At 38.1% G+C, this 26528-nt stretch overlaps 2 long non-coding RNA genes across 2 annotated transcripts; both read left to right on the top strand.

Moving 5' to 3' along the window:
• Window positions 1-1894: 1894 nt before the first annotated feature.
• LOC131220535 (uncharacterized) lies at window positions 1895-2818 on the top strand. Its single transcript, XR_009158670.1, has 4 exons — window positions 1895-1937; window positions 2099-2151; window positions 2252-2294; window positions 2392-2818. It is a non-coding gene; the product is annotated as an uncharacterized LOC131220535 (long non-coding RNA).
• A 60-nt stretch (window positions 2819-2878) lies between these two features.
• On the top strand, window positions 2879-3472 carry LOC131220536 (uncharacterized). The gene is made up of 3 exons (XR_009158671.1): window positions 2879-2920; window positions 3118-3220; window positions 3302-3472. It is a non-coding gene; the product is annotated as an uncharacterized LOC131220536 (long non-coding RNA).
• Window positions 3473-26528: the final 23056 nt, after the last annotated feature.

Here is a 26528-nt window from a genome sequence, read left to right as displayed (position 1 = left end):
CCTACACCTATAACCTAAACCTAAACCTATAACCTAAACCTATAACCTTAACCTAAACATAAAATTTAAACTTAAACCTATACTTATAACCTAAACCTAAAACCTATAGCCTAAACCTATAACCTAAACCTAAACCTACACTTATAACCTATAACTTAAACCTAAACCTAAACCTAAAACCCAAACGTAAACCCAATCTCAAACCCAAATCCAATTTCCTAAACCTAAATCTTAACGTATTCTCAAATTCCTAAACCTAAACCTACACCTAATCCTAATCTCAACTCCCTAACCTAAACCTAAACCTAAACCCAATCCCGAACTCGAACCCGATTTCCTAAACCTAAATTTATAACCTTAACCTAAACCTATTCTCAAATCCCAAAACCTATAACCAAAACCTAAACCTAAACCTAAACCTTAACCTATAACCTAAACCTTAACCTATAACCTTAACCTATAACCAAAAATCAATTCCCTAAACCTTAACCTATAACCTATAACCTATAACCTAAACCTAGACCTATAACCTACACTTATAACCTAAACCTATAACCTTAACCTAAACTTAAAACCTAACCTAAACCTTAACCTATAACCTATAACCTAAACCTAAACCTCTATAACCTAAACCTAAACCTTAACCTATAACCTAAACTTATAACCTTAACCTAAACCTATTCTCAAATCCCAAAACCTATACTTATAACCTAAACCTAAACCTTAACCTTAACCTATAACCTATAGTTACAGCCTTAACCTATACCTATTCTTAAATCCCAAAAAATATACTTATAACCTAAACCTAAAACCTTAACCTATAACCTAAACCTATACTTATAACCTTAACCTAAACTTATAACCTTAACCTAAACCTATTCTCAAATCCCAAAACCTATACTTATAACCTAAACCTATAACCTAAACCCGAACCCGAACCCGATTTCCTAAACCTAAACCTACACCTATTCTCAATTCCCTAAACCTTAACCTATAACCTAACCTAAACCTAAACCTAAACCTATAACCTACACTTATAACCTAAACCTGTAACCTGCAACCTATAACCTAAACCTATAACCTAACCTAAAACTAAAACCTAAACCTATAACCTAAACCTATAAACTAAAACCTAAACCTAAACCTAAATCCTAAATGTATTCTCAAATCCCTAAACTTAACCCTACACCTAATCCTAATCTCAACTCCCTAACCTAAAGCTAAACCTAAACTTGAAAACCCAAACCTAAACCTGATCCTAAACCCGAACCCGATTTCCTAAACCTAAACCTGAATCTTAACCTATTCTCAATTCCCTAAAGCTATAACTTATAACCTATAACCTAAACCTAAACCTTAACCTAAACCTAAACCTATAACCTAAACCTAAACCTTAACCTATAACGTATAACCTATAACCTATAACCCAAACTCAATTCCCTAAACCTTAACCTATAACCTAACCTAAACCTAAACCTATAACCTACACTTATAACCTAAACCTAAACCTAAACCTAAAACCTAAACCTAAACCTAAAACCTAAATGTATTCTCAAATCCCTAAACCTAAACCTAAACCTAATTCTAATCTTAACTCCTAAACTTAAAAACCGAAACCTAAACTTGAAAACCCAAACCTAAACCCGATCTGGAACCCGAACCCGATTCCTTGAACCTAAACCTTAACCTATTCTCAATTCCCTAAAGTTATAACTTATAACCTTAGCCTAAACCTTAACCTAAACCTATAACCTAAACCTAAACCTTAACCTAAACTTAAACCTATAACCTTTACCTAAACCAAAACCTATGACCTAAACCTTAACCTATAACCTATAACCTATAACCTAAACTTATAACCTATAACCTAACCTTAACCTTAACCTAAACCTTCCAAGCAGGAAAAGAAATTACTCCGGATGTTCTTGCTACTGCAGGTAAATGGTGAAGCATATGTTAAACTTCATTCTTTCATAGCACCCACTGAGAAAGTTTGTTCAAGTTAATTACGATAAAGTAGAATGGACTATTGCACATGGTTCTTTATTCATTGATAAGCATAAACCTGGATTGATACCTAACTTTCCTATCTATGAAGAACTGGAGAATTTGGGACCTCCATTATTGGAAGGTTTGGATATATTAATAGTTGTACGTATGTGATTTATTTATTTTTACTAAGTTATATGCAATGTTCTTTGTAAGTTTTGTATAAATATTCTAACTTGCTTATGGATTGATTATTTTCTAGAAAAGTAAGCCTTCACCCAAGAAAAGCGATCCTGATCTAGATGGTAAAGAAATTTCTCTCGTTTTAACGATTACAGAAAGACAGTTGTTGAAATTTGTGGGTTTTATTGTTTTTTAATTAGCTTGTTGGTGATGATGTAGTAACTCAGTACCAATCACCATCATTCCAATGGTTCACATCAAAGTCTTCAAAAAAGGTGATCTTTGTGGTTCACCGTTATCCTGTTTGCATATTTTCATTTTGTTAGGAAGGAGTTTTTACATAACCCCAAATGGACTCAACTTTACATTTTTTGGCCTTTTTTTGTTGGCGGGTTTGTATTGGAGTTATCATATACATGCAATTTTGGTGCAATTATGATATTTGGATATCTAAATGTTTCTATTTTTACTGTAATCTTAATAGTGGAGATGGATTAGTATGATATCTATATTTTCTGGCCACTACCTTGACTCTCTTATTGTTTGATGCATGATATGCAGCACCCTTTATTCTGCTATAGTTATTGAGTTTATCATAAAGAGCACCTATTTCTAAGGTAATTTTACTTTTAACATTTCTTTGCATGTTCAGGTACCCCTTGGCTTTGTCAAATCAATAATTGATGGCTTGAAGAAGCTATACATTGAAGTTACCTATCGATTTAATGATTTTGTTTCTCCTTTATTGGTGAGCAATAGCAAACATGTGGACCTTGAATCAATTTGATCAATTTATGTTTTAATGTAGTTAATCATCTACTTTCTTTAGAAATTGAACTCAAAATTGTGTGGGAGAAGTTGCAGATGTTGTTCTTGCTAGATAGTACATGCAAAAGTTTCTGTCAACTATAATCAATTGCTTTTGGGGCTGGTTCCTTTTTGCAGACAAGTAATGATTTCGATGCTAGGACAATGGTTATGCTCTTGGGCCAGTACTCCACTGGGAAAACAACATTCATTAAACATTTGCTAAACTACAGTTATCCAGGTAGATTAAACTGTTTACGTCCATTTTGCGATATATGTGCATTTATATGCATGTGCTTACCATTTCCATTGTTTTGAACAGGAGGGCACATCGGATCGGAACCTACGACTGACAGATTTGTTGTTGTTATGGTATGCACCCAAATCCTAAAGCTAAGTATAAAATTTTGAATTGCTCTGGCACCTTTAAAAAAAAGTTTGCTCTCGTGTTAGGCTGATTCGGTGATTCCATTATGGACGTCAGGCCATTTTCTAGATTTTTGTGGCACTTGTAGATTTCTTTGACAACAAAGAAAATTGTGTTCAAGAATCTAGTATAGGCTGCATGTATATGCGGTCACGATCACCGGATATACGTTTAGGTTAAGGTTAAGGTTAGGTAATAGGTTTGGATGGATGTAGTTTATGTTTGGATGGATTTACGTAGTTTGGGTTTAGATGAATGTGAATGTGAATATGATGAAATATATTATATAACAGGTTTATATCATGATGAAATATATTGTAATAAGTGTATATCAGGAATTTTGTGTTGGAAAATTGTGAAAAAAAAAGAGACTTTTCGTAGGTAAAAGTTTTATAAATATTTTTAGCTACGAAAATATTCGTAGGTATATGTTTTGTAAATTTTTTTAGCTACGACAATATTCATTGTAAATAGTTTTTGCTACGAAAATATTCGTAGGTAAATGTTATGTAAATATTTTTACCTACCAAAAAATTCATAGATAAAAGTTTTGTAAATATTTTTAGCTATGAAAATATTTGTAGTTTAAAGTTTTGTAATAATTTTTACCTAATGTTTTGTAAATATGTTTACCTACGAAAATATTCGTAAGTGAAAGTTTTATAATAGTTTTTACCTACGAATTTTAATAATTTTTACCTAAAGTTTTGTAAATATGTTTACTTACGAAAATATTCATAAGTGAAAGTTTTATAATAGTTTTTACAAAAGTTTTATAAATATTTTTATCTACGAAAATATTCGTAGGTATAAGTTTTTTACCTATGAAAATATTTGCAGGTAAAAAGTTTTGTCAATATTTTTACCTACGAAAAAAAGTGTTGGTAAAAGTTTTTACCAACGAAAAAATTCATTGGCAAAAGTCTTACCTTTGTTGATGAAATTTTTTTTCGTTGGTAAAAGTTTTTCCCCTCGGTCTTTTAGCGACGAATTTACCGACGAAAATTTTCGTCGGTAAAACTTTTTGCCTATAAAAAAAAGGCTTTTAGTGATGAAAATTTTCGTCAGTTAAAGTGGCTTTTCATGTAGTGCTCAACGGTTAGATCAAGGAAAAATGAACAGAAGGATGATCAGAACTGATCTCAACGGTCAGACTAAGGGCTTCAAGCCCGCACAATCCATCTTCCCTGTAGATGTGATCAAAAAGTGTCAAAATATTGCCGAAATCGCCATCAGACTGTCTTATCTTTCATTCATTATGTTGCCTTGATTGCATTCTGCTTTCAAAATCAAGGGAATCCGAGGATGTAAATGAACTCAGAATAAATGTGATCAATGTTCTCTTATCGAATTCTTTGTTATCATTGAATAAATCCCCTAAATCGAAACGCATTTGTTTCCTTGTCGAAACAAAATGGCGACTCTGCTGAGGAATTATTATTCAGTGGTAACTTAGAAAATATTCAGAGAACACTTATCACTTTTTAGCATCTGTATAGACACCAAAATGACGACTCTCAGTGGGAAGATCCTCCCCTTCATCTCTGAGATAGAATGTTTTATCACTTAGATGTTAATTGCAATTTCGTATCTTTATCTCTAGGTAAGTAGAAAGCGTCAGAGAAAGCAAAGTCTGCTGTGATCAAGAGTAAGAAATTTCATGTAATGGATGTAATGATCTCTGTTTCACCAATAGCTCAACAAGATGGGGGAGGATGGAGGATAGTAACCTCCAAAAGACGAAAAGTTTGACCTGCTTCCGCAAGAAGCATCATCTCGCTAAGTACTGGGTCGATAATGCGAAGTGTCATGAGACACAGTCCTGCTTCGGTTATACAATCATCTCATTTGAATAAAACAGAAAGGCCCATTACTCCAAAAAGTCTTTCGATACAGTCAACTATAACCGTAAAGACATCTTTCAGAGAATCATTGCAAGTTCAGAAAAATAAAGGGAAGGCGATCGTAACCAGAAAATGTTCACTCACAGCACCTCCCGCAAAAGATTTCAAGCAAACTCATGCATTAAGAATGCCATAATGTAAGTGAGCTAGTCCTTCGAAACAACAGTATGCTGGTTTCAAATCAAATAATAATTTATCTTCTTCAACAGCGTCAGTAGCGTGACACTCGCTTCCTCCTTCTATATCAAGACAATCGAAGTATAAAGACACAAAAAGCTCGTCGATAGATATTAATCAGCTTGATCAGTTTTCACTAGATGAACATGTGACTGAAGAAGTCCCTCATATTCCAACAGCGACTGTTGTGAACAACATTGAACCGCAAGAAGAAAGGCCACAATCGCAATCTGTTAGATTTCTAGAACTGACACCTAATATTACTCAAAATATAACGCAGGAAGAAATCCGACAGATGGTCATTGAAGTCATTCATTTAGAATAGAAGCAAGGTCAGGATCAAAATTTTCGATATCAGACACCATATCCTCATGAAATAGAAGAGATGCCATTTCCCGCTAAGTTCAGACACCCAAACTTTCAGAAATTCAATGGGAATAGATCACCAGAAGAGCATATGATGCATTTCACAGCAAAAATGAGAAATTTCTCTAGAGTTCCTCAGTATTGTCTTTGATTATTCGGATCTTCTCTAACAGGAAGAGCTTTCAGATGGCATTCAGGTTTAATCCCAGGATATATTCATACCTGAGAATAGATGCGGGATGCTTTTATGTCAAACTTTTTCTCTTTGGACCAAGAAGTTGGTTTGACTGAACTGGCCTCTATTCGCCAAGAAGAAAATGAATTAGTTGAAGAATTCATCAGTCGATGGAAGGACTTGGCAGTATCATGTCAACATCCTCTTCGGGAATCAGAACAAGTAGAACTATGTTTAGAAGGCATGAGACCAGAACTGGCATGTCACCTGATTAGTAAAGATTGGAAAACCTTTCATGATTTTGCTACAAAGGCTTATGCTCTTGAAAAGATGATGGGAAGAGTGTCTGCTTTTCAGTCAAAATCAGCCCACATAACTCAGAAAGAAGAAACTAAAGAAGATTATCAGGATGTAGAAAAAGATAGCGATGAAGAAGATAGAAATAGTCGTGTGGTTATAATGACATATAAAAGGTCCAGGCAAAATAAAGATTATATGAAGTATTCGTTTGTAAGAAAAGATATACTTCCTATGCTGAATCACTTGTTGGCTATGATGAGTATTGAATTACCTTGGCTAAGACACCTCGAAGAAATCGAAAATACAAGAGGAATGGATCATTGCCATTATCACCGTAAATTTGGGCTTCATACGGAAAATTGTAATTCCCTCAGGAAAAAGCTACAAAAGATGATCGATAAGGGAGAAATTACAATGAAAAGAGCATGACAAAAAGAGAAAAATGGAGAAAAATGACAGAAACTCGATAAAGAAAATTCTGGGGGCATCCACGTTAAAAGACAATAACATGCTTCGTGTGGTGAACCATCAGTAATTGACAAGATCGAGCTGTCATAGCCTAAATACTCAAATGAAAAGAAGCAAGTGAGGTAAAAGATGTAAAGCCATGATAAAAAGTATATTCGTTGGAGATATGCATTGCAATACCTGCCAGTTCAGGAGATGACCGCTATTTTGATTTCGAAAGATATCGGTATGATACTTCTAAAATCAGAAGGGGGCCAGACAGGTGAGTAAAAAACTGTGAAATGTATTTCTCACCATAGAATGTATTTCTTTTCTATATGAATAAAATGTAGGCTTTCAAGCATATCAAGTCATCAACAAATGCGAAGCACCAATGACAATCGCCAAATGCGAAGCACCAATGACGATCGCCAAATGAAAAGCATCGATGATTACCGCCAAAATTAGTAACTATCGCTGTTGTTATTAATTGCTGATACAAAATTATCTTATCTCCCCTTATTGAAATTTTTATCATCGCTAAGCTGATACACTATCCTAACCATAAGCATTGTCAGAACATGTCAGCAGTGACGATGTATCAATTATTGATTTACCATTCAGGGCAGTGAAATAAGCAGTGGAATAAGCCTATATGACTAACCACACAAATCATACGACAGCGATGGCAAATGATCATTTAAGGCAGCTTAGCCAAGCCTATATGGCCAACTACGCACAAGACCTACAAAGCTTCAACGATTTTAAAAGATCAAAATTGGCTAGCCTGAAATCGGTGGTAAACTAGAATTGCTCCTTGAGCCTATCCCGAAATCGGCGGTAAATTAGAATTGCTCCTTGAGCCCAGCCCAAAATCGGTGGTAAACTAGAATTGCTCTTGAGACCAACCCAAAATCGGTGGTAAACTAGAATTGCACTTTGAGACCAGCTCGAAATCGACGGTAAACTATCTTGCTCTTTGAGCCCAGTGTCAAGTCCAGTTTAGTCAAATCTGGTTGTCCAGTTCAATTAAGTCTAGTCGAATCCAGTTCAGTTCAGGTTAAGTCCTGTCTAGTCAAAGTATGGTCAGTCAAAAGTACACTAGCACCACTGCTTAAAAAGCATAAACTAAGTTTGGCATTCAAAATGCCGTAGATACATATTTCAATTTAGATATGCTCAAATATGCAATTGCCTGATGAAAATTTTAAATGTTGAGTAAACAACATGAAAAAAATGCGTTTCTCTGAATCAAGTTCAAATTACAGCATCAGCAAAGGCCTTCAAAAATATTAGCAATTATCTACTCAAAAGTTCAAGTCTTCAAGATCAACTATTAGCCTTCAATTGCAATATACGTATGCTTCTGACAAGGATCGAAATTCTTTAAAAGGAGTAGTAAAGATTATCCATCCTTTAGGAGTATCAGTAGGTTTTATTTCAGAAATATTATCTTCTAAAGAAATCTTTATGCGACATTGACCGGGAAAGGGGGTAGGATCTATGTCTTCAAAGTAATATATGCCTTGCTCTTTCTGATAATTTCTTATACGTGGTGAAAGAATTCATATGCTGAGTATTATGAATAATAATATCGCAAGACTCTAAGTACCAGATCTGATGGAGACAAAGAACAAACGGAATCATCATCAATAACTTCTATGACCTTTGAAAAGTTATTAAATGGAAATTAAAAGAAGTCTTGTCTATTTTTCAAAATCAGCAAAGATCCAAGGAATATTAAGGAGTAGAAGCTAGAAACAACTCAACAAAAAGACTCAGCAGTTGAACCTTTGGAGCTGAAGATAAAATCTCTAAAAGTGTAGTATAATGAGTAAAGAATACAATGCGAAGCAAGATGACAGAGCGAATATCACAATCAACCTAAAGAGAGAAGAAGCTTTCAATATATTTAAACAATTATCAATACTGCATAAAACTAAATTGGAAAAAATTATAATGTCTTGAGAAACTAATTCTGATTAATTTGACAGAAAAGACTATCATTCGAAAGCTTGGATTATGCAGATCATGAATAAAGAAAATAATCAAAAAAGTTGTTGCGATAAGAGCCGCATTAAAGAACAACTCTCTAGACACCGAATTGAAGGAAAGAGTTGCTGGAGTTGATCAAAGAGACCGTTGCAGTAGCAACGGTATTGAAAGATAGTTCTCTGATCAAATTACTGAGGGACGAAGTCATCATAGATGTTGAGCGATGTGTTTCGATGAAAAGAGAATTTTATCCTCTGTAGTGAAATATTCGCTCGACACTACTGGCTGGGGGCATTCAAGTCTTCCGTTCGAACATGATCATTCAAATCTTTCGTTCGAACGCCATCATTCAAGTCTTCCGTTCAAACGCGATCATTCAAGTCTTCTGATCGAATGTGATCATTTAAGTCTTTCGTTCAAACGCCATCATTCAAGTCTTCCGTTCAAACGCAATCATTCAAGTCTTCCGTTCAAACGCGATCATTCAAGTCTTCCGTGCGAACGCGATCATTTAAGTCTTCCATGCAAGCATGATCATCTAGTCATCTTTTAGTTGTAGGTCATTTAAATCTTCGGGCGGAGGAAGATCGATCCTCCATTTGATTTTAAGAATCAATCAAAGAAGGATCGAGGGGGCATCTGTTGAGGTACAAAAAATATTCCATTACATTGGTTAAAGAATTCCATGGTGTAGATCTTTACTAGGGTCATTCACTCCTTATTTTGGTAAAAATTAGCTCCAGGGGTATTTTGGTAAAAATCAGCTCCGGGGGTATTTTGGTAAAAATCGGTATCCGGGGGTAGTTTAGGTATTTTGGTAAAAGTCAATGTCCAGGGGTAGTTTAGGTATTTCAGTAAAAGGCAGTAAAGAGGGTGTTTTGGTAAAAAAAGGGTGCACAGATGTCATTTTAAGAAAGAAGTGGTTGTACACCACCATCTAAAGGAGAGCTTGGTGGACACCGTTGTGTAAGAAGTGGTTGTACACCACCATCTAAAGGAGAGCTTGGTGGACACCGTTGTGTAAGAGAGGAAGATGGACATTATGTGAATAGAAAAGTGGTGGTGATCACCACTATGTAAGAGAGTGGGGCCTATAAATACCCCTCCCCATGCCTCATTGTAAGAGTTTTGATCAGTTGGTGGGCCAGAAAGGGAGAGAGAAGCAAGGTGAGAGAGGGAGAGAAGAAAGTCTTTGTGCCAGCCCGCGCAACGGAGGTTGCTTGCACAGTTCCACGCAATGGAAGTTACTTGTGCAGTTCCGCGCAATGGAAGTGGAAAAAGGGGTTGCGCCACTTTTTAAGGGGACTTAAAGAAAGGCTTTTGCGCCAGCCCACGCAATCAGTTTGGGAGAATTCCTATTGCGCCATCTTTTGTGAAGCTTATCTTGGTGAGAATCCCATTGAACGGACCCGCGCAACCCTTTGAAGAAGACTGTTCACGTATCTCTGTTGGGTGATATTTGTTTACTGCAGCCACTTGTGATTGTATTTCGAAAGATTTGATCCCTTCATTAGCATAAGAAGATCATGTTAGGCCATTGTCCAAAAGATGGGGCAGATCCGAACTTCGAGTGGGTCACAACACATGTGATAAGCTGAATACTTCAATGGTTAGACTTACGTAACTTGCTATGATATTGAAATCACGTAAAAGTTACGTGACTTGCTGTGATATTGAGTGGGGTCCACTGTGATGTTTGGTAAGCAATCTACTTCGTTCACCGTCTTTTTCCCACTATGTTATGACATGGGGTAGAAGATGAGGAAGTTTCGTAAATCAGGTGGGCCACACAATCTAAATAAGTGAAAATTGACATTCACCATTAAATCAACTTGTTGAATAGTAGCATGCATGGTTCTAGCCTTATTTATAGATTTGTCATCAATTCCTCAATCACCTTCCGGCGTTAGTTATGTTAGCATACATCGTTTAAATGCCTTGAAATTTGGCGGATATTCACCATTTTTTATGTTCTTTCTACCAGTTCAGTTTGGGTCCTGATCTCCTAAGGATGTCCAAGATGCTTTCTCAATGGTTATTGTCTGATCTTGCCCATCGGGTCATTTATACACTGATCCAAAGGCTGAATTTTGACGTGTACAGCTAATTTGTGGTCGTAAGGCCATCTATAAAGTTTTGAGCTGAATGGATGGTGGGAATCCTGTGATCTTGCATTTTGAATGATTTTCAGGCCCATTTAACGTGAGTGGCCGGATTTTCTCAGATCTTAGCCATGCAAATTCATTGATCTCGGTCCCTTAGTTGTCTCTGCGCCACATTTCAAGGGACCGCTCCACATTTCAAGGAGGATTCAAAGAGGAATGACTGGAAGGATGATCAGAACTGAGCTCAACGGTTAGATCAAGGAAAAATGAACGGAAGGATGATCGGAACTGATCTCAACGGTCAGATCAAGGGCTTTAAACTGCACAATCCATCTCCCCTGGAGATGTGATAAAAAAGTGTCGAAATGTTGCCGAAATCGCCATCGGATTGTCTTATCTTTCATTCATTATGTTGCGTTGATTGTATTATGTTTTCAGAATCAAGAGAATTCGAGGATGTAAATGAACTCAGAATAAATGTGATCAATATTCTCTTATCGAATTCTTTGTTATCATTGAATAAATCCCCCAAATTGAAACGCATTTGTTTCCTTGTCAAAACAACATCCACCGTTCAAACTTCTAAGGGCTACAGTGGTTTATAATTAAGCTGATATTTGTTTTCACTTCATTTATCTCTATGTTAACTTATGAATAAGTCAGATCTCAAAAATACATAAGGGTGGGCCCAATTTGATACATATGAGGCCCATTTGTGTAACCTATTTGATATACATGAAACATATTGGTGCAACCCGTTGATGCTGCTCACTTGATGTTTTTGAGGCCCATTAGTGCGACTTGTTGATGCGGCCCACTTGATGTTTTTAAGGCCCATTGGTGCGACCCGTTGATGCGGCCCACTTGATGTATACGAGGCCCATTGTGATGTATTTTCAGCCCATTTGGTAAGGCCCATTGTGATATATTTCTGGCCCATATGATGAGGCCCATTGTGATGTATTTCCGGCCCATTTAGTAAGGCCTAATGAGATGTATTTTTCAGCCCATTTGACACATACGGGGCCCATGTATTACGGCCCATTGTGATGTACATGAGGACCATGAGTGAGGCCCTTGAGTGAGGCCCATGGCGATGTATATTAGGCCCTTGTGTGAGGCCATGGGCCACTATTTATATGGCTCTATGTGGGCCACTCCTTGGGAGCAATGTTGGTTAGATGTCCACATTGATGGGCAATGATGGTTGGATGTCCACATTGTGACTTTCCCTTAGGCCTTGTTAGGCCCATTCTCATCATTCTCTTAGTGGGTTAACCCTAATTAGTGGGCCCCATTCACTATAGATGGATGGCTCCATGTTATCGGATTTGATATAACTACGGCCGAGGGCCGATCTTTATATTATGGTTGATCGGCTGTTCATCTATTAACCCCGCCTTATTTATAAGCCGATTGTATAGGCTGATTCCGATTATCGAGGCTAAGTATCAAGGCCAATTTTGATTTGTCGAGGCCGATTGTATAGGCTGATTCTGATTTGTCAAGGCCGATTGTATACGCCGATTTCGATTGTCGAGGTCGAGTATCGGGGCCGATTCTGATTTGTCAAAGCCGATTGTATAGGCCAATTTCAATTGTCGAGGCCGAGTATCGAGGCCGATTGTATAGGCCGATTTCGATTGTCGAGGCCGAGTATCGAGGCCGATTCTGATTTATCGAGGCTAATTGTATAGGCTGATTCTGATTGTCAAGGTCGAGTATCGAGGCCGATTCCGATTATCGAGACCAATTCTGATTGTTAAGGCCGAGTATCGAGGTCGATTTCGAGTGTTAATTTCGATTGTTGAGGCCGATTTCGATTGCCGAGGCCGATTGTCGAGAACTATGTGATGATATGCGACCCGTAGTTGAGGCCCATTGTGATGTGTATTCAACCTGTGTGATGTATATACGGCCTGTATTTGAGGCCCATTGTGATGCGTATTTAGCCCGTGTTTAAGGCCTAATGTGATGTACATGAGGCCTTTGTGATGAGGCCCATTGTGATGCATTTGAGGGCTAGGTGATGGAGCCCATTGTGATGTATGTTAGGCCCATGTGAAAGGTCCATCGTGATGTGTATTAAGCTCTTGAGTGAGGCCCATGGTGTTGTATATCGGGCCCTTTGTGAGGCCATGGGTCCATTATATGTTTGACCCTATGTGGGCCACTCCTTGGGGGCAATGTTGGGTAAATGTCCACATTGTCGAGGCTGATTGTCGATGCTGATTGTCAGTGTCAGTTATTGATACCGATTATGAGTATGTGACAACATAGCATCACAATACATACCCATCATCTGCATGTTTGTTATGAGATGTGATTGACCATTACATATGTTATTGGGCATGTTGTTAGGAGACTCCTTGATAGACGAAGATTGTCTCACATGAGTATACGGTATGCGCAGGATTGATGCATGACTAGATTGTATGACTCATGCATCTTGCATTGTGTGTTGTGATTACTGTACGCACTAGCGACATCAAGGTCGTAGCCTCCACAGGTATTTCGTGGATGGCCAGATGGGACACCGAAAATCTATTTTACATGAGGTGTTATAGATATCCCTAGGCGAAAGTCCTTAAACCCTCTTAGTTCCAGAGGTTGCTCCAACGTCTAAATCGAGTGGATGCATGAGTGCTTAAGGGCCGTATACTGTTAGGCTGCGTCTCCCACTATGTCGTGGTTAGTTGGAAGGGGGTACGGCCTTACCTGCCTGAGAAGAGGGGGCAATGCTAGGCTGAGTCTGACTAGCTCGTAGAATGGGTTCGCTATTGACGAGCCGGGCCTGATATTGGCAGGCGGATAGTGAGGTCTCTTCCACTCACCTTGTTGCGCGCAATGGGGCGGCAATCTGGTTTGGAGTGTAATAGACCCTAGTGATTTTCTAGAGAGGAACTGTACTGATATGTGAACTTATTGAGTAGGAGTTGCATACTTATGCATTCATTTTATTCACTATCCACTCGGGCTGGTGGTACGCAACTAATTGTTGTGTACCTTCGCATGGCCAGGATTTCGGTTGGGCGCGCGACTAACCTGAGATTAGGAGTTTACCACATTGAGTCTGACTCTCCAAATTTAGGTATGGGACTGGTTTGGATAGAAGTCCCTTATGATGGACTTAATAGCTTGCAATACTACGTACTATCATCCCGACTTTACACTCCAGCTTGGTCATTTCATTCTTATCGCATATTGCATTGCATCCTTAGCACATAATATTTTGCTTACTGTCTTCGCATTGTATATTTGATCTACATTACTTCCCCAGTATATGATATTAGTTATTATATTTTTGCATCGCATAGCATGGATAAAGCTGATGGTATTTATGGGCCTATCAACATGTTTTCGCATTATTCTAATATTGTATGATTTATGGGCCTGTTAGTATTTTTGCTTACTCTGATTACTCTGATATTGCTTACTTGGCACTTACCTTGTGCACACACTTTCACCACCCCCTAAGTTTTCTATAAACTTATGCACGATAGATGCGTGCAGGTGGCGTTAGGTTGCAACAGCATTGAGCTTGGAGCGTGCAGTGGACTTATAGAGCTTTGATTTTTGACACATGTATTTCCCTTTCAGCAGTGTATTCAACTTTTTATATCAGTGAATATGTGATGATGATGTTGCCTTTATGATTTGGGTATACTTGTGGTTATGCTTATTACGTGATAAATGTACACTGAAAAATCCTCCTTATAGGATCCCAGGATCGAAATCTGGCGTATATGCGCTAGGAACCAAGAATGGGGTCCTACGGAGGCTGTCGGCACCAGATTCGGCGATCGGGGTTCTTGTGAGTCTGATCTCTGGGTTTGGGGCGTGACATCTCATCTCTACCATCCAAAGTCTATCTCGATTGTTGAATCGCACCCCTTGGAGCTTTAGATTGCATTGGCGGAAGAAGGAAGTGGAGATCTAACGGTGGGTGTTTTATGATTTAATTTTTATGATTTGAGGGCCCACATATGGTGGGACCCATCTTGATCTATATATTGCAACCATGGAGGGCCCATAGTGGCGGGGTCCCTCCATCATCATCCAATTTCTCCTCTCTCTTTCTTTCTCTCTTTCCCTTCTTTGTATGGTAATGATGATAATGAGGTATGTGGCTCACCATGATGTTTACACCCACGCCATCTACCGGTGGACCCCATCCATGTGGGACACACCATGAAGTTTATATGACATCCTAACCATTCATCTAGGACGTGGCCCACCCATGCGTGTGGGTGGGGCCCTCCTTGATGTATTTATCCACACCCAGATCCATAGCTCTGAAAGTGCCCTCATTTGTCAATTAGCGTGAGTGTTAAGTTGGAAAGACTGCAGAGCCTCATAGGAAGATCAATTTAAGTGTCTGCTTTAACCGGGATGTGTGCAAGCTCGCCTCAGGTAAATCAAAGCCTCACATCCCATGTCCCAAAACACCAGGTATATAAAACCCTTAATACAAACTAGAATATCATAGGGTTTTTAAGTTAAGAAAACTTTTTCAAAATCAGAAAATTCTCTCAGTTTTCTTGCTTTGCCGATTTTATCGATACACTGCTCGATAAAATCGACCTGTGCTGTCGATGTCCTTGATGCTTAAATTATATCATTGAAATGAGGACAAAATATGTCTAGCAACCACATACTCATTTGGACTGATTTATCGATGTATCGATATACTTATAGATATCATCGATATTTGAATCTCGAGTCCATCGAAGGTGACTCAATAATATCGACAGACAGATCTCTGGTGCCCTTATTTTTACTTAAGAAAATCACATGTGCATCGATATATCGATGTCCTTCTCGATACCATCGAAGTTTAAATCTCGATGATATCGGAAGACTGTCGATGTTATCGGTCATGGGCGCTTAAGTTCTCCAGCAATTATTTCAGGATTAATTATTTGTGATCAAGAGGCACTCGATAGAATCGATATTCAAATATCGATGATATCGGTACGGTTTCGATGGCATCAAATAGGGACAGAAACTGTCCAGCAAGCTTAAACAAAAATCCTTTGGATTTATCAATGCCTCGACACTCTATCGATATCATCGACATTTAAATTCCGATGATCTTGAAGGTCCCTCGATCATTCTTGTAAACCTGAAATATTTCATGATAAGCCTCTCTTATTTTCAAGTGTTGATGAATCTATCCTCTCATCGATGATATCGAAGTTTGAAATCCGATGACATCGATACGTGTTTCGATGATATCGACCAGCTTGCAAAAGGTTTCAAAAGCGTATGACATTTGAGTTTGTGTCATCGAGCGGCCAGTCGATGTAATTGAGAGTATACGCTCGATAATATTAACCCCGCTCGATGATATCGAACTCTGTCATAAATGTGACCATTTTATATCCGTTGGAAGCTTTTGCCTATATAAAGAGAGCTTGTCTATTGTTGCTGGTAGAGAAAGAAGAGAGTGCTTTTGAGTATTTTACCTTAGATCATATACCTAAAGCCCTTTCTCTCAAGGGAGTTCATCCTCCAACCCACCCTCATCATTGATATTTAATAACGTGGATTGGGGAATGAACTTTCGCATTCAAGGATCCTCCAACTACTACCTTAATGGCAAATCGTTAAACTGGAATGCCTTGAATGCATAGATGATTGAAATTGCTTTATTTTCCTAATAGGAAAACATTTAGAGAGTGGGATTCCATCATAACCTTGACCTAACCCGTCACCATATATTGGTACATCTTTTGAGTTACGGATCAAGGAAGCAAAAGACTCTTCATCAACAAAGGAGGAGATCTTCATCAACGAGCTGAATGAGACTCATCCACTTATTTATAAGTAACTAGAGTCCAGAGGACCCTTTGATCATTCCTCTGTAGGATTGGGTCTAAGGTGTTTCTCACCCTTGCAAGCCCTTGTAGGAGGCCTCCGGCGGGAGTATACGTGGTGGGTGCATTGTGTGGACCCTTGCTCTGTGGAGAGTATAAACATCTAGTTGAAGGTGAACCTGTCTAAAACTTTAGGTTAGAGGTGAACCGTGTGACACCTCAATCAGGGTCTTGTGGAAGATCCTTGGCTAGTGTGCCTAAAAGTGAGTGCGTCATGTTGACCCTTGCCCATGAGAGCATAAATAGTCAGCCTCAATGTAGGTTGTAAAGGTTAAAGGTGAACCTGATTTAAAACCTTAGGTTTGAGGTGAACCGCTGTAAAACCTCCTTAGTGAAATCTGGTACACTCAAGGGTTGAGTGCGGTTACTGGGAGTGGAGTAGACAAGTAGTCGGAACCACTATAAAAATGACTATATTTGAGATTGCTATTCTTTTATTTGTGTGATTTGTTCTAATGTTTTCATATCTGAATATTTTTTATCACACTTCACACACTTACACAATCATATCCATCATAAACTAGGTTGAATATTATTTACTTCTTGAATAGTTTGTGATTGGATCCTCTACTCCTCTACCGAGGTTAGAAGCCAGTAGAGTTACTGTTGAGTAATCCTAATATGTGTATGTTGTTAGGATTAGTGTAATAGGATTTTAAATAAGCCATAAAAATTTTAAAAGTCCTATTCACCCCCCTCTAGGACATATTGACATATTTTTACTTCGACTAAAGCGGTCTTCACCGTAATTTCAAGCACTAGTGGCAGACTGAGTGAAAGATACCTCGTTTCTACAGTGAGGTGTGTACGGACAGTGGAAGTGGCTAGCTATGAGGTGTGAACTGTCAGTGGGGGTGGCTAGCAGTGGGATGTGACTGACGGTGGGGTGGGTGCTAACAGTGAGGTGTGACCCACCCACGTCATCCACTCATCTTGATGGGCCACACCATGATGCATGTGGGGCATCCACCGTCCCTGGACGGTGGGACCCACCCCACGTGTGGGGCTACCCATGATGTATGTGTATGTCCAGGCCGTCCAGGGCCTGGACGTTGTATATTTATTAAATATAATATTATATTAATATAATATATGATATGATATATTATATATTATATTATAATGTAATATAATATTATATATTTAATACAAATGTTGTGGTGGGCCCTACGTGGGACCCACCTCTGCTTCTTTTAAAAAGCAGCAAAGGTTGCAAGTTAGTATATAATATAATATTAATATATTACATTTCATATATTTGTTATGGTGGGCCCTATGTGGAACCCACCTCTCTTTTCTTTAAAGAGGTAGCAATGCTGCTCGTACAACAGCTATGTAGCTGCTCTCTCTCTTAAACGTCAGTGCATTCTGCAGGTCCCACATAATGTATGTGCACATCCAAACTATTTTGACGGTGGGACCCACTCCAGATGTATGTGATTCATCCCTGTGGCGTGGGCCCCAATGATGAATGTGCTTTATCTACACCGTCTATTGTTTGGACGGTGGGGTCCACCATGATGCATGTGTTGTGTCCCACCGTCCAACCATTTGAGATATCATTTTATGGCATGAGTAAAAGAATGGGTCAGATCTAAAGTTCAAGTGGACCCCACCATTTAAATAGTGGACATCGACATCCACCTTTCAAATTTCTAAGGACCACAGTGGTTCCCACTCAAGCTTATATTTGGTTTTCACTTCATCTATCACTATGTTAACCTATGAATTGGTCGGAACTCAAAAAAATACGTAAGGGTGGGCCCGATTTGATACATAGAGGCCCATCGGTGCGGCTTATTTGATATACATGAAGCACATTGGTACAGCCCAAATAATGCGGCCCATGTGATGTGGCCCACTTGACATATGAGGCCCATGGGCGAGGCCATTGTGATGTATTTGAGGCTCATGGGTGAAGCCCATTGTGATGTATTTGAGGCCCATGGGCGAGGCCATTGTGATGTATTCGAGCCCCATGGGCGAAGCCCATTGTGATGTATTTGAGGCCCATGGGCGAAGCCCATTGTGGTATATTTGAGGCCCATGGGCACAGCCTATTGTAATTCATTTGAGGCCCTTGTACAACACCCAACGTAATATATGGGAGGCCCATAATGGGGCCTAATGTGATATATGTGTAGCCGATACGTTGTGTATGAATCCCTTATGTGGGCCACTCCTTGGGACCAATATTGGTTAGATGTCCACATTGATGGGCAATGATTGTTGAATGTCTACATTATGACCTTCCCTTAGGCCTTGTTAGGCCCATTCTCATCATTCTCTTAGTGGCTTAACCTAAATTAGTGGGCCCCATTTGCCATAAACGGATGGCTCCATGCCATTGGATTTGATATAACCATGGCCGAGGGTCGATCTTTATATTATGGTTTGATCGACCGTTCATATATGGATCCCGCTGTGTATCGAGGCCGATTGTATAGGCCGATCCCTATTGTTGAGGCCGATTATCGAGGTCGATTCCAATTTTGATTGTCGAGGCCGATTGTATAGGCTGATTCCGATTCTGATTATCGAGGCCGATTATTGAAGCCGATTCCAATTGTCGAGGCCAATTTTTTAGGCCAATTCCGATTCCGATTGTTGAGGTCGATTCTAATTGTCAATACTTATTCTGATTATCGAAGCCGAGTATTAAGGCCAATTCCAATTGTCGAGGCCAATTCCGATTGTTGAGGCCGAGTATTGAGGCCAATTTTGAGTCTCAATTCTGATTATTGAGGTCGATTTTGATTGTCGAAGCCGAGTTCGATTGCCAAGGCCGATTATCAGGACCTATCTGATGTGTATGCAGCCCATGTTTAAGGCCTAATGTGATGAATATGAGGTCTATGTGATGAGGCCCATTGTGATGCATTTGAGGGCTAGGCGATGGAGTCCATTGTGATGTATATTAAGCCCATGTCAAAGGTCCATCGTGATGTGTATTAAGCCCTTGAATGAGGCCCATGGTGTTGTATATTTGGCCCCTGTATGAGGTCATGGGTCCACTATATGTTAGGCTCTATGTGGGCCATTCCTTGGGGGCAATGTTGGTTAAATGTCCACATTGTCGAGGTCGATTGTCGATGCCGGTTATTGATACTGATTTATGAGTACGTGACAGCATAGCATCGTGTACATGGCCATACGCATCATCTGCATGTTTATTATGAGATGTGGTTGACCATTGCATATGTCATTGGACAGGTGTTATGAGCTCCATGATAGGCAAAGATTGTCTCACATGAGCACACGGTATGCGCAGGATTGATGCATGATTGAACTACATGACTCATGCATCTTGCATTATGTGATTGTGATTACTGTACGCCCTAGTGACATCAAGGCTATGACCTCCACAGGCATGTCGTGGATGGTCAGATGGGATACCGAAAATATTTAGTTCGAGCATCTGGGCACTTTGGATGTCTGTAGGTGAAAGTCCTTAAACCTTCGAGGCCAGGAGATGCCCCAATGTTTAGACCGAGTGGATACATGAGTGCCCGAGTGCCGAATACCAGTAGGTCGCGTCTCCCACTGTGTCGTGGTCAGTTGGGAGGGGGTGTGACCTTATGACCTGAGTGAGGGTGTTATAAGCTAGGCTGAGTTTGACCACCTCCCAAATGGCTTTACTATCAATGAGCCTGGTAGGCATTAGTACTGGCAGGCGGGTAGTGAGGTCTTTTTCACTCGCTGGGCTACGCGGCCGGCTGGGACGATAACCAGCTTGGAGGGTACTAGACCCCGGTGATGATCCTAAAGATGTACGGTGCTGATATGTGGACTTATTGAGCAAGAGTTGCATACTCATTCATTCATTCACTATTCACTCGGGTTGATGGTGCGCAACTATTTGTTACGTATACCATCATAATGGACAGGATTTCAGTTGGGGCGCATGACTAACCTAAGATCAGGAGTTTACCACATTGAGTCTGACTATCCAAATTTAGGTATGAGACTGGTTTGGATAGAAGTCCCTTGTGATGGACCCCATAGCCTGCGATACTACATACTATCATCCCGAATTTACTCCAGCTTATTCATTTCATTCGCACCGCATATTGCATTGCATCCGCAGCATTTAACATTTTGGGTTGCTATGTTTCTGCATTGATATGATCGTTATCATTCATGCCTTGCATTGCATAGCATTGGTACAGCTGATGGCACTTGTGGATTTATCAGTATATTTTTGCTTACTCTGATATCGTATAATTCATGATCTCATCAGTATTTCAGATTACTTTGATATTGTATGGCTTATGGACTTATCAGTATCTCCGTTTACTCTGATATTACATTTTGAGCACGCATATTCTGCTCACACACTTTCACCACCTACTAAGCTTTCTATAAGTTTATGCACGATAGATGCATGCAGGTGACGTTAGGTTTCAGCAGCGTAGAGCTTGGAGCATGCAGCGGACCTCTGGAGCTTTGATTTTTGATATATGTATTTTCCTTTAAGCATTGTACTCAAATAATTATATTAGTGGATATGTGGTGATGATGTTGTTCTTATGATTTAGGTATACTCGTGGTTATGCTTCTTATGAGACAAATTCATGTTGAAAATCCTCCTTGTAGGATCTCAGGATCGAAATCTGGCGTATGAGCGCTGGGAGCTGAGAATGGAGTACTACGGAGGCTGTTGGCACCGAATTCGGCGATCAGGAATTTTGTGAGCTCGGTTTTCGAGTTTGGGGCGTGACAATTTTCTCGTGGTGCGGTCCACCTGAGATTTGGATATTTCTCTCGTGCCATAAAATAATGATCTAAAATGAACAAAGGGCATGGATAAAACACATACATCATTATGGGACCCACGAATCATAGTGCCGACGTCCCTGTAGGCAGTCTCAGTACGCAATCTACGTCCTAAATAATTAAATCCAAGACATTGCTGTGTGGCATAAGCTTAACATAAAAGAAACGTGTGGAGCCCGACATGATGTTTTCATTACATCCAATCCAATCCATCCATCATGCCATCCACCTAAAGTTCTCATTAGGACCAAAAAATCAGGCTGGTCCAACATTGTTGTGGATCACACCAGAGGAACAGTGGAATTTAGATCCCGACCATTAAAACCTTTCATTTGTGTGTGACACTCACAATATTTTGCATATGCCATTGAATCCATTAAGAAGATGCCCCCAATCAAGATGAGTGGAGACTCCAAATGTTAGGCCATTCCAAAACTCAGCTAGATTAGAACATGTGATTTTATAGATTTTAGGCCTGATTTACATGTTGTAACCCACCTAAGTTTTTGACTGACCTGATTTTTGTCCGCTAAGAGGACTGAGGGTTTGCATATGATGGACGGGTTGGATATTATGTATAGAATCACTGGGCCCTATATTTTGCTTTTGGAATTTAAGCTGGTCGTACAAAGTTTTTTCTTTTTAATACATTCCATCTAAATAATCAAAGGGTAAATTTTTGGTTCATGGAGTATTCCGCTGGGGATCATTAGTTGGGACTATTCAATTTCAATTACTTGTAAGTAAAGTCAGCTCCAAAGTTGTCATTGCTCTCAATTCAATCGGATTAGGTTATCCTTAGAAGAAGAAGAAGAAGAAAACAACCACGAATAGATTAGATGCGTGTAAGTAAGATGCATGTGCGTGCTAAAGTTTACTAACTTAATAGAGGATTAAATTGTCATGTCCCCTGCATTGACACAAGAAAATTGGAGACTAAACCAGGATCCAGATTCCTTTCAACCACCAATATTGCACTTTGTTGAAGGGATTTGTGAAAGGATATGCAGCTAATCCTTCTGGATGAGTTTATTTTTCCATGTGACAATAGACGTGAGTGTGGGGACTAAAGGACTTTATTCTTTCACAAACACTTTACGTTTAATGTACTTCTCAAGAGAATAAGGATGCACATACAAATTAAAGAAGATAAAATATTGCCGATTTTATTAATATTTGGAAATGATGCTCATAACAATTGAAAAGTTATGAGACAAGCAAATTAATAAACAAAAAGGGAAAGAATAAATACCCGATGCGCCTATCGGAACAGACAATCGAGGCAGGTGTAATCAAGTAGATCAGAACTTAGATGATCATGGTTCTACAACCTATGCTGGTATAAATTTACTTCTACTCCTAGGAAACTATAGCTGGACTAGTTATGTAGTAGCTACGCAAAACTAGGCCATGATAGGCTTTACTAAGAAACATAAATGAAATATAAATTAAAAGATAAGTTGATGTGTTTGGCCTAGGGCATCAAACTCTTCTTCAATTCTCCTTTTATAAGTTTTTGAGCTGATAAACTCTTACAAGGGTTTCCTTGTCGCTTCTCAATTCTTCGTGCTCACGTCACTGTTCTAGATATGGGAAGGACTCCAGTCAAATTCAAATACCCATGGCTTCTCTGATCTTCCTCTCTTAATGGATCTGTCGCAGGGATGTTCGTGGCCCACCTAAGACTAGGCCTAAATATGTTAAGATTTCTCAAATTAAGTTAGCCGGGTCAAGGGCTATATCACCCAACATCTTTAGGGATGGTCCGCTAGGCTAGGAATCATAAAAGAGGTGTCGAAAAGTCTATATCAAACCTCATCTGGCATTTTCAATGTTCATTAAGGAATAATTTAGAATGTTGGAAGAAAATAGAAGGATAGGATCCATCACATCTTAACCTCCCAGATTCTTGATCTCGATGGAAGTACAACTCTAGGCGTGTCTAGGTGCTTCATCTGTCTCTTCCTATCTCCATATTATTAAACATATTGGATTTATCTGATATGCTATCATGTGATAGACTTGCCTTCTCATCCATCTCTGCCATCCCTTTTAATTTAATCAATGAACGGCTTGGGTTTCGTTGATGAGATTCTCTCTCCCAAGGTTCAATCCCAAGCCAAGTTGACTTGGACAAAGGTCCGATCTCCTGATGTTTGGAACCTTCTTAATTATTGCTGCCTCTCCGAATGTTTATAGAAAGATCTCTCATTTTAGAAGGATTATGAAAGATAACTTTGATGAAGATATCGCTCTATATTCGTGATAGATTTGCTCTTTGATGGGTATCTTATAGAAGTGCCTTTTATGTTGTCTCATAAATGGACATAATAAATATAGCCACATGGCATGCGATTATTCACCCCCTCGAGTAAGGGTACGTCTCATCGCATTAATCTCAAAATGCGTATCGTCGAAGGGAAATCAACTGAAGATCTCATCAGGTGCGAGTATGCATCTCATGTATGATAGACATGTACTCACACCCCAGTTCTGGAAACCCTAGTTCGCTTGACTCAGTTGCCAAGTTGAAGGTGTGACTCGATGGGGAGGGGATAATATTATACACATAAATATAATAATTATCACAAATAGTTAAATTAATTAATCATCATGCATTCAATCAAAGTATTAATTATCTACTGGCCGATATCCAACACAAGTTCATACATCATTATTTAAAAGAAAAAAATATAAAATGAAAAATTCTTAATTTTTGCATCAAATCCCCAAGAGTACGCCTTTAATCATCACTCCACACACGGAGATTCTAGTTCATTTCTCTGTCGTGGATTATTTTCCAATTAATAGAATAAGCTAACAGCCTAACAAGTTGTTCACTACGCCAAAATTGCAGATTTGCGATGGACTTTGTCCATCGCAAAAATCGCTTTGTTTAATGACGGATTTAATCTGTTACTAATGGAAAATGTCCGTCGCCAATCCCCTCTTTCTCAAAAATCCGCAGTTCAAACGGTGGAATTTCGCGACGGACCAAATCCGTCGCTAAAATTTGAGCGACGGACTAAATTCATTACAAATTCTGATTTTGCAACAAAATATGATCAGTTGCAAATTCCCACCCAAAATACCAGTTGGCGACGGTTTTCAGTTGCTTTTGCAACGGTTCACAGTCCGTCGTAAAAGGACTTTTGCCTTGAACATTAATTTTTTTTAGAATATGGTGGAGAATTCTGTTTTTTTGTAATATAATAAATTTTTTTAATAGAATTTCAGTGGTTTAATTGTACATATTTGTATATAAGATTATTTTTTAACAATTGATTGAATGAAAAAAAAAAATATTTTGTTTTTATATCAAATGAGTGGAAATTATTGTTTTGTTTAAATTTAAAACTAATATATAAATTATTTGTAATATCACATGAAAAAGAATATTGAGAAGTTTAAAAAATTTAACAATGTTTAAGAAAAGAAAATGAGATTTTGAAAAAATAAAAATCGTGATTTAATAAAAATCTATTTTGTGGAAAAAAAAAAAGAATATTAAATAAAGTTGATAAATTTGAAAAAAAAAGAATTTGATTTTGAGAAAGAAATAATATCCTGAAAAAGAAAATTAAAAATATTTTAAAAAATGTGAAAATTTTCACAATGTTGAAAAATGAAAATATTTTTGAAAAAGAAAATGAGAGTTTGTATTTTGAAAAATAAAATAAAATTGACAAGTTCGATAAAAATTAAGAAGTTCAAAAAAATGCTTTTAAAAAAAATGTAGAAGTTAGAAGGAAATTGAAAATTTTAAAATAAAATGATATTAAAAAAATAGATACTTTATCAGGAAAGAAAAATTTTGAAATGAAAAATAAAGAAGTTAAAAAAATTTGTGATTTTGAAAAATAATTGAAAATGTTCAAAATTTTGAAATTAAAAGAAAAAGTTTTTTTTTTTTTTTTTTATAAAAAACACTAAGATTTTGAAAAAAAAATAAAATATCATTTTAAAATAGAAAATTGAAAAGTTGAAAACAAAATGATGCTTTTGAAGAGAAAAATCGTCATTTTGGAATTTTTGGGGAAAAAAAATTTAAAATTTGTGAAAATTTTAGAAATTTTGAAAATAAAAATTCAGAATTTGTATTTTAATTTTTTTTTGAAATATTTTATAATAAAAATGATATTTAGTTAAAATTTTTCAAAGAAAAATTAAGAGTAACAAAATATACATTTTGAAAAAAATGTTATTTTTAAATGGAAATTGAAATTTATCTGTGAAAAAAATATTTTTAATAAATTATTAGGCACATCTACTAATTGAACATTTAACCATTTTTGGACAATCGAATTAGTCCAGATTGAAGAGTAAATAACTTCAGATGTTTAAATCAAATTTCACTCAAATTGTTGATCAATCTTGTATGCCCAATATCTTTCTCATATATAACTAGCCTGATTGGGGCGAGTAACTAGTCAAATTGAGGGTATTGATTAGTAAAATAGAGTGAATGGACCAAACATATAAAATGGGCCAAATATTCTTATCAAAATTGTGACCCAACTTATTGACCTCGCGAGAACCTAAGAATTAATGTTAGTAAGTTTTGTGGGCCCCATCATGATGTGTGTCGAACATCAACACTATGCATTTGATGTGTCCCCTTGAGGTTATGAGATATCTCAGAAATCATCTGTATATGAAACTCAGGTGGGCCATACCATCTAAAACCATGTGAAGACATCCTAAAAATATAAAAGTACTTGGTGAGGCCAGCATGAGTTTTGGATGCGGCTAAAACTTGGTCGGACCCCTCATCCAAGTGGGACACACATAATGAGTGGGTTGGATATGTGAATCACATTTAGGCAGGCCCAATATATGATTATGAATGTTTTCAGGAAACTCCTCTCCATTACATTTAGGTGAGTTACTCATTACCCTTACCAGAGTAAACTCTGTGGGGTTCACCGTTATTTATTTATTTTATCCACTTTGTTCATCCATGTTAACAGATAATTTGAGGTCTAAAGAACAAAAAGA

The sequence above is a fragment of the Magnolia sinica genome, chromosome 12, assembly GCF_029962835.1.
Source record: "Magnolia sinica isolate HGM2019 chromosome 12, MsV1, whole genome shotgun sequence".
Lineage (NCBI taxonomy): Eukaryota > Viridiplantae > Streptophyta > Magnoliopsida > Magnoliales > Magnoliaceae > Magnolia > Magnolia sinica.
The sequence above is the reverse complement of the archived record's forward strand: the minus strand, read 5'-3'. Positions and strand labels throughout refer to the sequence as shown.